The 13,651-nt window shown below is 34.9% G+C and overlaps 1 protein-coding gene and 1 non-coding gene across 6 annotated transcripts in view; one reads left to right on the forward strand and one right to left on the reverse strand.

Moving 5' to 3' along the window:
• CDKAL1 (CDKAL1 threonylcarbamoyladenosine tRNA methylthiotransferase) overlaps nucleotides 1-13,651 on the forward strand; it is a 594,702-nt gene that overhangs the window by 358,368 nt on the left and 222,683 nt on the right. The gene's annotated exons all lie outside the window — the stretch shown is intronic.
• LOC142876826 (small nucleolar RNA U13) lies at nucleotides 5,816-5,915 on the reverse strand. The gene has a single exon (XR_012923641.1). It is a non-coding gene; the product is annotated as a small nucleolar RNA U13 (small nucleolar RNA).

Genomic DNA, 13,651 nt, shown 5'->3' on the forward strand with positions numbered 1-13,651 from the left:
TCATGAAGCCTTCCCAAGCTCTTCCCACATACCTTCTGTGCTTAGCAATACCCCTATTCAGCAGACCTCCCTCAGTACTCATCATGGTGCACCGTGACTAATTACTGATGTGCAAATTCAACACAACTGTCATCTTTACGGAGGTGCTGTCTTCTTCTTTGCATTTCAATGCCTGTGATAACACACACACTTAATAAATGTACATTGAATGATGTGGTAGCTCACACTTTAACTTATTAAGTGTTCCTTGACTATATGCCTCATATATTGAAATATCGTCCTATCTGCTGAGCATGTACTTTTGGAAGTGTTTGGGAATGGTTGGCATATATATTTCTCATTAGTCACACTTCTGTGAAGATGTACTGGGTGGTGGGAGAGAATTCATGTAAAGGATACATTTTATTTATTTGCCCTGCTAAAATACTGTAGTGATAGATAGTATCTTTAGGACTATCTAGAGCGAATGAGCTCATTGTATGTATGATTATTGAATTTGTAGATTATCCAGGCTATTAACTTCTTTCTTCTCAGTCCTGCTTCTTAGCTTTTGCTGCTTTTTAAAATCTCTGTTAGAGAGGTCAGCAGTGAATAGTCAAGGAGGAGAAATTAAAATCAGACAATTTGTCTTGGTTTTAGTTTTTTGGATTGGCTGGTAGGGAATAGACAGTTGAAGGTGTTGAGCAGTAAGGAATATGGGAAGCATCTGTGGATTTTATTTACCTAAGTTATCCTAGTCCTTCATGTGTTATGAATACTTTAACTATTATTTGCCTTTAGGAGACCTGTATGTCTCAAAATCATATCAGAATTCTAGTGTGTCATTTATAGTCTGCTCCAGAGAGGGCAAGTTGATTAATGTAGAATGCAATTGCTTTTGATTAAGGACTTCATAATTATAATAAAGCAAATTACATATTTTTAAATTTATATTACTTTGTAAAATATTGCTGAAAAATATTGATACTAATATTCACATTGATATTATACTACATTTTATTTGCTTGAAATAAAATCTCTATTGTTTAAGATTTACATTTGATATGTTTATGTTACATGTGACTGTAAGGTTAATTACAAACAATGATATTTTAAATATTCCATGTGTGTTTGATTTGGAAATCTTTTAATCACTCAAGCAAATCAGCTTCCTGTTACCTTTGGTTTTTTTATATGTTTACTTCTAGTTAAATGACCTTATATTTTTACCTAATTATATATTTAGCCAAATAAATATATCTGGTAAAAGACTGTAGATATCTGTCAAGGATTTTTGTTGCATGTTAATTTATGAACATTAATAATATGTTTGGCTATCAGACTTTTTAAAATGCCTCATAGTTTCAAAACAATAGCAAACTTAGTACCTGCTGTGCTTTCATTTCATCGAAGCAATACAGATTTTCCAAGCTGAACTCAACAGTTCAAACGGGTCTTAAAAATTTTTTTTTCTTAGAGTTTATATTTTCCAAAATAATAGAATAATATGTAAATATATTCTGTACTATTATATACAAAATATTTTCTCCTTTTTGATGAATGAAAGGACATGCTAGATGATTTATTTTAAGCAAGGAAATATAAGGGAAAAATCCTTTATTTCTGTCATCTACATAAAGCTTTTGAGACATATCAGTATGTGCTTTGATCAGACTGTTGGCACCTCATTTTTCCCTTTTCATAATCCTCAGCGCTCTATTTCATTCTTGCCCTGGCAGTCATGAATAAATTTCAAGAGGTCAGTGAGCATTCTAACTGTTCAACTTCTCAGATGGATCTGGGTGTGAGCATCAGGAAAGCTTTAGGCAGGCCCTTCCCTAGAAAACTTGTATCACTGCCCTGTGTCTCAGCCTCTTGGTTCCTGTGATATTCTCTTGTTCCCTTGTCCAGGTGTCAACCCCTAATTCCAGCCCTGCCTAAGAAGCCTAAGCTTTTCTTGAGCTAAACAACACTTCAGAAAAATTTACATTGCTTATTGCTTCCCACTGCTGAGCCTTGGTTTGTAAAGTCTGGATGATTAAGCCTCATGATCACACACAGACTAAAGGACCCAGAGAAGAAATGAACTCATAAATAGATAGACTTGATTTCAGAACAGATTACTCTTTGTTGCTGCTGAACATTGTGTTATGTTTATTGTCCCAGGTATGTTTTCAGGGGAAAGTGAACTATTTTGTGGGTGAATGTTTCTTGTGTTGAAAATATTGGATACCTCTGTGTTCCTGAGGAGCACAATGGAAAATCCCTTGCTTAAAAATCCTATTTATGTGGCCATCAATTATTTTATACAGAGACCTACCCTGTAGGCTTCACTGCTACTCTTAGCTCCAGTGTCTAAATTACAAGAAAGCATGCATGGGAGTCTAGACCCAATGTGGGAATATAAATGGCCAACATTTATGGTTATCCTAGCATAAAATGCTTTAATCCATGTTGTAATATAAACATCTGAACTTCTCAACCACTATCATTCAATTTTCTTTCTCTTGCCATTGGCCTAAGTTATTGAATATTGCTCATGAAATACAGTGACACATGGATGTTCATTCCCAAAAGAAATAACTTTCATGAGAGGAAAAGAACATAGGGATAAATTGGGTGGCAAGGTGTGATGAGTGAAAAGGCCTTTATAAAGAAACTGATGTTACAGTTGAATACCTTGAGCCTTGTCTGTGTTTATATCTTTTAAGAAAACATATATATATATATATATGTTTCATTCTAGCATACTTTCATTCTAGCATGCTTGAGTAGCCTGGGAATTTACATATTTTAATCGTGGCATGCATATATTCCTAATTTCATCTTTTAGTAATCTAGTGTACATTTCAGTTTATATAGGAGGGGGGGGGGGTTAGGTATGTATATGGTTTAATTTGCATCTTAAAAGGCACTTCACATTGCCAGTCCCCTGAATCCTTAATCTAATCAGAGTAGCTGAGAAGGCTTCTATGTCACCTGTCAAAATTAGTGTAGTTCAAACTCCACAATACACCATCTGGGAGCTTTATCTTCCTCATTAATTTAGGAAGTCACTTATACTTTAACCATTGAGAAAAGCTGCCTTTGACTTTCCTTCACAATCACAGAGAATGGCTAACATACAAGGCAATGCATGTAGTTTCCTTTACATTTTTCTTTTGATTCTAAGATCCTTTCTGTATTGACTTCTTTGCTCTAATAGCCTATGAAAGGCTACTTTAGCCACTTGCTAATTCAGCACTTAGTGAAATGAAATCCTCATATTTTATATCAGGTAGGTAATGGAATTTTCAGGTGATTCATTGTGTAGAACAGAAATGTTGGTAATGAAGTTAATGGTTCATAGACTAGTTGAGGGACATTCTGCATATTTGTTAGAAAGCAAACTTCATTTCCTTGGTATGTTGCTGTTTGTTTTGAATCTACTAAGTTGTGTGTTTAGGTCTGATATGTATATCTGTTCTTTTCCCCATATTTTCCTTTCCCTACCATAGAAATAATCTGCATGAATATATTAAGCCTTCATAATTTAAGTCTAAAAGTTCTTCAATGTCATTTAAAGTGTAAATAGTGATTGTTGTCCTAGACTGGAAACATAGGGTTCTTATTATCATTATTACTCCTACTGCTAAGAACTCCCTTGTCATTTATTTGCATGTGTTGTATCAGAACTATGAAACAGATTATAATGAGCACAAATAGTCTATGTGTAATAAATCATTGTTGGCATCAGAGGACATTGCATGGAACCCAGAGAAAATAATACTGATTTTTTAAAATAATGTTGAGGGTTCTTCAGTTGTTCATTAGTTTGAAGGGAAAAAAGAAATCTATTTCTTTTTATAGCATATTTATTGTATTTTTTTTAAGTTGCTGTGGACGTTTTGCTACATATATAACATTGATTAGAGAAAATACTATGGATAAATCTGCCTCCAATATATGATAATAAAGAAATAATCTTCATAGTTTATGTGCTAAAATATTTTTAAAAGCAAGCTTTCTATCAGCTTTTATTTTGCAGTGGAATATCAGCCCCTTCTGATCAGTTGAAATTTCAGATATTAATCTTTCAGTTAAGTGGCTCCTATATTTCCGGGCTTTATTTTTACTTCCTCAGTAGATCCTTATTGATTTTTTGTTGTTGTTCCTTTATTCCTCCACCCCCGCCTTTGTTTTAGCTGCTGTAACAAAGTACCACAAACTGGAAAGCTTAAAATTTAGAAAATTTCTCTTAGTGAGAAATCAAGGTGTTAGCAGGGTCCATTCCTTTTGGAGGCTCTGAGGGAAAATGTGTTCAATTTCTCTCTCCTAGCTTCTGGTGGTTGCTGACAATCCTTGACATTCTTTGGCTTGTAGACATATCACAACAGTCTCTGTCTCAGTCTTTACATGGCATTCTCTCTCTGTGTCCAAATGTCCTCTTCTTATATACCAGTCACTGGATTAAGGCTTATTCTAACTCAGTGTGACCTCATTTTAACTTAATTACATGCTAAGACCCTATTTCCAAATAAAGTCACCTTTAGAGCTACTGGGGATTAGAACTTCAGTACATCTTTTTAGGGAATACAGTTGAACCTTTATAATAGCCTCCTTTTATGGTAAGTAGAAATTCTTTAGTGTGCCATTTTAGTTCCTTTGTTTCTTCTTTTACTTTTTTTTTAAATTTGTATAGTAGCTACCTTAGGGTTAGATAATAACATCATAATTTACAACAATCTGGTTTAGATAAATATCAACTTAATTGTAATAATATATAAAAAACTTTGCTCCTATATAGTTCCCTGCCCTCCCTGCTTCTTTGTGCTGTTATCGTCATAAGTGTTATATCTTTATACAATGTATGCTCATCAACACAAATTTGTAATTAGTGCTTTACATAGTTGTCTTTTAAATCAGATAAGATAAAAACAAGAATAACAAGCAAAAACCACATTTATACTGGCTTTTCTGTTTATCTGTGTGATTAACTTGTGCTCTTTATTTCCTCATGTGGAGTTTCTCTCAAGTGTCCTTCCATTTCACCCTGTGGGATTCCATTTACCATTTCTTATAAGGCAGATATGCTAACAGCAAATTCTCTCAGGTTTTTTTTTTCTGGGAATGTATTAATTTCTTCATTTTTGAGGGATGGCTTCTCTGGATGTAAAATTCTTGGATTGCAGGTTTTGGTTTTTGTTCGTTTGTTTTTTTCCTTTCAACACTTCATGTCATCCCACTGCCTTCTAGCGTGTGTGGTCTTTCTTGACAAATCAATTGTTAATCTTACTGAAGATTCCTTATCCATGATAAGTTGCTTCTCTCTTGCTGCTGTCAGGATTCTCTCTTTGTCTTTGACTTTCAACAGTTTGATTATGTTTCTACGTGTAGATCTCTTTGAGTTTATCCTACATGGCATTCCTAGAGCTTTTAGGATGTGTAGATTAATGTTGTTCTTCAAATTAGGGAGATTTCAGCCATTATTTGCTCAAACATTTTTTCTGCTTCTTTCTTTCCTCTCCTAGAAATTATGTGTATGTTGGTATGCTTGATGGTATCTCACAGATTTTTAAGGTTCTGTTAATTTTGATTTATTCTTTTTTTCTTTCTGTTCTCCTATCAGGCAATCTCAATTGACCTATCTTCAAGTTTTCTGATTCTTTCTTCTACTTGTTCAAATCTCCTACTGAGCCCTTCTAGTGATTCTTTTATTTAGTTTTTATGTCATTTATATCAGAATTTCTATCTGGTTGTTTTTAGCATTCCTTTCTCATTATTGATACTCTATTTGGTGAGACATTATTCTCTTGCTTTTCATTAAATTTTTAAAATTAAGTTAAATTTTTTTTCATGTCAGATGAATGACATGCCATTATAACAAGGTTTGAGGGAGACACATTTCACACAGGCATGTGAAAACCCAATAATCACCTTATGAATTGAAAAAGAATCTCCATCAGTTCTTGAGACTTGGTTTTCTTTAGTTCTTTGAACACATTTAAAATGCTAATTTAAAGTCTTTGTCTAGTAAGTCTAATATCTGGGCTTTCTCAGGGATAGTTTCTATTGACTGCTTTTTTTCCTGTGTATGGGCCATGTTTTCTTGTTTAGAGGGTTTCGTTGTGGTTTTGGTGTAGGGGGCACATTTTGTGATGTTTTTTGTTGAACACTAGACATTTGAGATAATGTGGCAGCTCTAGAAATCAGATTCTCCTCCCTCCTTGGGGTTTGTTATTGTTTAATGACTTTTCTGAACTATCCTTGAATAACATGAGGGTTAGGGGCACCAACCCCCCACTCCCTGTGTAGGTAGAAATCCATGTATAACTTTCGACTCTCCAAAAAACTTAATAACCAATAGTTGATGATAAGCATTACCAATAACATCAACAGTTAATATATATTTTGTATGCTATATGGATTATATATTATATTCTTACCATGAAGTAAGCTAGAGAAAAAATGTTATTAAGGAAATCATAACAGAGAGATAATATATTTACTATTCATTAAATGGAAATGGATCATCGTAAAGGTCTTCATCCTTGTCTTTACATTGCATAACCAGAGAAGGAAGAGGAAGAGGAGGTGTGTTGGTCTTGCTATCTCCAGAATGACATGGGCAGAAGAAAATCTGTGTATAAGTGGACCTGCACAGTTTAAACCCATGTTGTTCAAGGGTCAGCTGTAACTCTGTAAAGTCTGTACTTTGTTATGTATGGGCCAGTGAATTCTCTACCCAGGAGCTTAATGATCAGCTAATGATTGGACAGAGATTTCCTTAAATGCCCATAACCAATAAATCTCTCAGTTTTTGCAGAAGGTTCCCATGTGCATGTTGGAACATGCCTTTGATGCTCAGTCAGGTAGCTTACAACTCCATTTTTTTTTTTTTTTTTTTTTTAAGAGATAGGGTTTTACTCTGTTTTACTCTGTTTCTCAGCCCTTGCACTCCTGGGCACAAGTGATCTTCCCACCTTAGCCTCCTGAGTAGCTAGGACTATAAGCATGCACCACCATGCCCGGCTAATTTTTTAAAATTTTTTTGTAGAGATGGTATTTCACCATGTTGCTTGGCCTGGTCTCAAACTCCTGGCTTCAGGCAATCCTCTCACCTTAGCCTCCCAAAGTGCTGAGATTACAGGCATGAGCCACCAAACCTGGCCTACAATTCCACTTTTGCCTTTACATTGTTTTTGCAATGTCTCATCATGTTTAGCCAGAGGTAAAAGCTTAGTGCCTTCTCAGCTACTTACTGAGCATGTATGTAAACAACCTGAACACACACACACAGCCCTATGCATGCATGTGATTTCTAGACTTGCAGGGCTATGTCCATGTTTTTCAAAGCCCCCTGTGGATATCACGTTCCCTACCTTTTCTATTTAAGCTTTTGGATTTGCTTATTATTTGCTCCAGCTGTTACTCACAGCCTCAGGCAGCCATGATGTTAAACAATTGCAGCTGATTATTTTTGACAAATATCCTTGGGCAAAAGACTGTTCTCACTGGTAAGGGCCAGGTCAGGTTAAATAAGCAAGCTGTGTGAATTGAGACTTCCTTGGAACCACCAGACAGGTCAAAAAATGAGAGTTTTCTGGGAATGACAGATTTGAGGGACCCCCAACCCCATTGTGCCCCCTCCAATGGCTACTAGGTTGATGCTTTCACCGTGATTCAAGGCTGTTGTTTTTCAAGGCTACTGTGGAGCTGGGGAGTGGGAGGTGAGAATTGAGTAGGTTAAAAACACCACATAACTCGTTGTTCTTACCAAAATTCATCTGTTTTTCTTGAATAAACACTCCCCAGCTTGCCACCAGCCTTTAGTTAATTTCCAGAGTTCTAAAAAGACCCTGACAATTTTTATCAGTGCTCTCCTTGTTTTTATGGAAGAGATGATTTTCAAAGGCTTTTACTCCACAGTTCAGACTGATGTCAGTAAAAATTATTTATGCCTGGAAATGGGCTGCCTCTTTATCTGTCAGGACATTAGCATGTGGGGTTGAAACACTTTTGCTTAGTTTTTGTGCTCCATGTCAAAGGTGCACATCTGCCTTCATAAAGCTTTTGAGGAGGAACTCATGTCACCTGCAGGTGATTGACAGCAAACAGTCACCATTAGTTGAGTCACCATCACAGAAAGCACATAGATTTACAGACTGAAATGTATACTTCATTAGATCCTTACAGCTCTGGATAGCACACATGAAATAATATGAAATACATAGACCAAATCTTGCCTATGACATTTTTGCTTCTCTCCCTTTTAAAAATTCTTCTGTTACGAGCCAAATCAAATATTATGTTGTTGTTTCTATTCTAATAGATTATTCAAGTTTCATAATCACTGTCTAACATGTAGTTGAAGCTGATGTTGGTTTAGATTCATTAAAAAGTTTTGTTTTCGTGATAGATGACGTCCCCTTCACTATGCCATGGCTCATCATCTGTATGGTCTGCCAAAAGCAGTGCATAATCAATCAGTTAGGCATTTGTTAATCAGAAAGAAGATGTTTGCTTTTGATGCTGCTTTACTAAATTAAAAGATTGATCATACTTGAAATTAATAGTTATGGACTCTAGAATTTTTAATAAACCACTGGAAAATATTGATATTTCAGGGATATTCATTTCATGAACTAAAGACTCATGTTGAAATCTACAGTGCGTTGTTTTTCTGCCATGGAAGTAAACACAGATTTTTTTAGAGTACATCAATTTTATCACCAATATATTTATTATATATTTACTATGTTTTTTATTCTGTTATCCTTCCAACTGAATGGGTCATTATTGTATTGACGTGTTCACCAAAGTAGAAGATTTCAATCTGAATCAGTTTTGTCATTAATCTGGCAAATTTGTTGAATCTTGATCACTCTGTTTAGTTGTTATACTTTATAGCACTCTTACCTAGGTTATTACTATTCCAATTCTGTTGTTTGCATTAAGGTTCACTTTTGATGTTGTACCTATTATGGGTTTTAATAGATGTGTAATGACACATTCCTATCATTATGGTATCAGACTGAACAATTTCACTGCCCTGAAAATCCCATTTGTTGTTATCTCTCCCATCTCTGAAGCCCCAGGCAACCAACTAATCTTTCTACTATCTCCAGAGTTTTTTTGCCTTTTCCAGAATGTCATATAGTTGGAACCATACAGCATGTAGCCTTTTCTGATTGGCTTCTTTCACTTAGTAATATGCATTTAAGTTTTCTCCATGTCTTTTCATGGCTTGATAGCTCATTTTTTTTAGTGCTGAATAATATTCCATTGTCTGAATGTATCACAGCTTGTCAGTATAGTAGAATTTTTATTTTAAAAATATTCATTGTTAGATATTAATAAAATATATTCTTAAGTCAAATAATATTTACAAAGGGGGTAAATAGTGCAAAAAAGGAAAAAGTTCCCCCAAATTGAAATCTGCCACTGGAGTTAGAATAAATGAATCCTTCTGTTCCTTTGTTCCTGACAGCTGGACCACAGCCCCTTGACTTCCATCTAGATCTCATACATGGTGCCAGCCTCTACCTGCTTTCCTCCTTTTTTTAAAAAAAAATACAACATTTTATTTTATTTATTACAAATACTGTAAAGTGCAGTGATCTTAAGGGCATGATGAACCTTTACAAATATGTACTTGGATGTGACTGCCATCTGATCAAGAACAGAACATTTCCAGGGTCCCATTTGATTTTCTTATGCTCCTTCCCAGTTAACATGCCCAAGAGCCAACCACTGTTCTGAATTAGAAAATTTTGTCACCATTAATTTTTGCTTATTCCTGAATTTCATGTAGATGGAATGACACACTGTGTACTCTTTTGAGTTTTTCTTTTGTCCAACAGAACGTCCACGAGAGCCATCTGTTGTTGCATGTCTCAGTAATTTGTTTCTATTGTTGTGAATGGTTGTGTGGCACTGCTTTGTTTACCCATTCTCCTTTTAAATATTAGGTTAATTTACATATTTCAACTATTTTGAATAAAGTTTCTGTGAAAATTCTGTACGTGGGTTTTAGTGGACATATGCACTCATTTCTCTTGGGTATACAGGATTGGGCATATGTTTGGCTTTAATAAAATTGCCAGTCATTTTTAAAAGTTGCCACTATTCTATTAAGTAGACTTTGGATGGGAAATAGTAAAGACCCTTAAAAAAAGGCCCCAGAATAATATTCTCCCAAAAGGGGGAAAGTGTTTGGGATTGGTTGTGATTTGTTTTTTTTTTTTCTGATAGGTAGTAAATATGTCTATTCAAGGGAATGAAATAATTGAGAATATAAGGATTTTATTTATATAAGATATATGGTGGCAGATTGAATAGTTGAGCCACATATTCTATTAAAATACATGTTGGTACAATGTAGTTAAATCTAAAATAAAAAGGCACAAGTTGTATTTAAGAGGGCATTGTTCTGAAAATCTGAAGACCTTGGTTCTAATTCTAATTCTAGCACTATATAACTGGGTGACCCAGGCAAATTAGATAATCTCTATAGATCTTTATGTCTTTGTCTGGAAGTAGAAGTGATGGGAGGAGAGTTTAGTCTGTATGATCTCATAGATGTTTTATTCCCTTGTATATCTAATTCATAAATTGATGATCTAATTAATTAAATTTCACTGACTCAAGGAAGAGAAAATAAGCAGTTACAGACTCAAAGTCATGGGAGTAAATCTAAAATTTTAGACTACTGAGATGATACAAGGTTTACTAAACTAAAATTGTATGCTTTTAAAAATAAAATACTGAAAACTTTACTGGCAACTTCTTAGGTTCTGTAATGTTTCACAGATGTGGCTACTTAGCTACTACACAATCAGAATCCTAAAGGACATTCCACATATAATACTGCAAAGTTTCAACTTTGGACTGGGTTTTGTAAAGTCAGCTTGAAACAGATTCAACTAGTATGTGGCTCTTCAGATCCTACAATGATTCAGAGCTTCACATGTGGTGAGTGTTTTTCTTAAAGTTATTAATACTAGGTCAGGACTGATGATAGGATAAAAAAAAAAGTTATTAGTAGGTGCCACAGTGTAAGAAAAGGGCAGTCAGCTGTTTGTTGTGATTAAAGGTAGACATTTCCTTTCACATCTTGCCATTTCAAAATTTGATTCCTTTATTATATCCAGATGAGAGTGAAGGAGGCTTGATTTTATAGTTTTTCTTACTGCATAAATATATATCTAGTAATGCAAAATTCTCTATGAAAATATAATCAGGAAACAGATGTTAGGTTAGATGTACAGATATATAAAGTTGAGCTATATTGGAGACTACTGGGTTTTCATGCTCTCTTTGGACTATGAGCTAATAGTTTTATTACCAAATGATGAAATATAGTATATTTTCTTTGAAGTAGACTGAGAATTTCTCATGTTGCACCACTTTAATGTTCAGTGAACAATTGATATGAATTTAATCATCATTTTATAATTGCTGTTTTAGTGACATGAATTATAAAATGGCTAGTGGATGTGGAGTTATGTTGTTGTTTTAAGGAACGTAGAGCTATTGTTTGGTCACTAGCATAGTACTTGAGTAGCATCCTCCACTCTTGAGCTGATTTTGCTCATTCTGTGACCTTGTATATTGTTATCTTAAAAAAGATTTTACTTTCAGGCTCCTATAATTTAGTCATTCATAATTAGTCTTTCATACTTGCAAATGATGGCAAATTATTTTGGGCTAACTGTTCATTAAAACGTTCTCCTGTATAAAAAATAACAGTATAATATTCAAGTTCAAAATGCAGAAATTTAAGTATAAACTATGTGAAGTGAGGTTCCCCTAGAGACACATGCCAGGCCATTGATAAAGTCAAAATGAAAATTGTATGTCTGTAAATATTGAATTTATGGCTTGTTTCACTTAAGCACATTGACTCTTGGTAAAATTAGCTGCTGTTCAACTCAGTTCAACAAAAAATTACCAAACTTTTTATATATGATGTGGTAATGGGATTATTGAAGAGGGATGCTAAACAATTAATAATGTACAATGTGGTGATTGCCTGGTAGAGATACTAAGTACTCTAAATGAGAACAGAAAAGAAAAGATTAAATTCCTTGGGTGCATTTGGAAACACAGGAGAAACTGATAATCCAAGTATGGATGTGATTTTAGCAGGCAAGGGGTAGCTTGGAGATGGGCAGTTGCATTCGAGATTGAGAGTAACATTTGAACAAGGGCCTATGCCCATTTGAAGACCCAGACTCTTATATTTCAGTTTGTAAGACAAAATTGTGAGACCTGGATAGTACAAAGGTATGTTCAGGGTGTCATTATAGCAAAATAAGAGACTACTGAGGAGGAGGGTTGGGCAGCATCAGTAACACATGGCAACTGATCAGGTATAGTGGATAAGGATGAAAAATTAGAGATTTTGAAGCTGAGTTAACTGATCCAGGAGGAGGCCGTAAAGTTTTGGCAAGGAAATACTGAGTTCTTATTTGGAGGCTGGGAAGACAGGGTCTTTTGTTGTCAGCCAGGCTAGAATGCAGTGGCATCATCATAGCTCATTACAACCTCAGACTCCTGGGTTGAAGCAATCCTTCTGCCTCAGACCCTCAACTAGTTGGGACAACAGTGTACGCCACAATACCTGGCTAATTTTTGTATTTTTTGTAGAGATGGGGTCTCACTATTTTGCTCAGGCTGATCTTGATCTACTGGGCTCAAGAGATGCTCCCACCTCGGCCTCCCAGAGTGCTAGGATTATAGGCATGAGCCACCATGCCTGGCCTGAGTTCATTTTGAGCTTCTTATATATAATCGGTGATTAAGGGAAATCATTCAATAGCTTATTAAGGAGAAAATAAAATCAGACACCCAGACAGGAGTATCCCATTTGTTTTTAGTTTTAATGAGTCATTTTGAATGTGTAATCACTGAACTTCTAAGGGATTCAATTTCCCTTTCTTTGTTTTACTCAGACATTCCGGAGTGTTAATTTTACTTAGAGTAGTTTCGTACTTGGTATATGCTACTTCATCTGGAATGCATTCTCCTGCTTCTTGACAACATGAGTCAAGGGACTCCCCTTTAAGATAATAATCCCAGTTTTTTTGTTTTTTTGTTTTTTTTTTTTTCCTTAGATGAACTGTGCTATTGGTTAATTCTATGGAGAGATGATTTAGGGACCTGTGAGGCTGGGACAAAAACAATCATCTAAACATTATATAGAATACTGTCATTGGTCCCCATTCTCTCCATCCTGGTTCACTTCCTATGATACATTCTCTTAAACTTATCTTTGAAATATTTCTTTTTTTCCCTTTCTTCCGTATTCTCAGTCTCTAGCTAATGTTGAAATATTAAAAAGTCAGAATGCTTGATTTGGAAATCACTTCTTCTTACTTAAGATAGAAATTCTTAGTATATAATATAGTGCATTATATCTCCTTAATCATTATTATTTAGACTCATGCTTATCTAATTCTTTAGCCACATAACATAGTCATAATATAATTTATAACACATTTGCTCATTGGAAAGGTTTGATCATTGGAAACACATTGGAAAGTGCAAAGCCTGCTCTATTGTTTTTTGTTTTTTTTTAACAAATCCTACAAAAATAACCAAATTTAATGTTTGAAAATGATATGTGGCCAGGCGTGGTGGCTCATGCCTATAATCCTAGCATTCTGGCGACTCTGGTAGGCTGTGGTGG

The sequence above is a fragment of the Microcebus murinus genome, chromosome 15 (genome assembly GCF_040939455.1).
Source record: "Microcebus murinus isolate Inina chromosome 15, M.murinus_Inina_mat1.0, whole genome shotgun sequence".
Classification (NCBI taxonomy): domain Eukaryota; kingdom Metazoa; phylum Chordata; class Mammalia; order Primates; family Cheirogaleidae; genus Microcebus; species Microcebus murinus.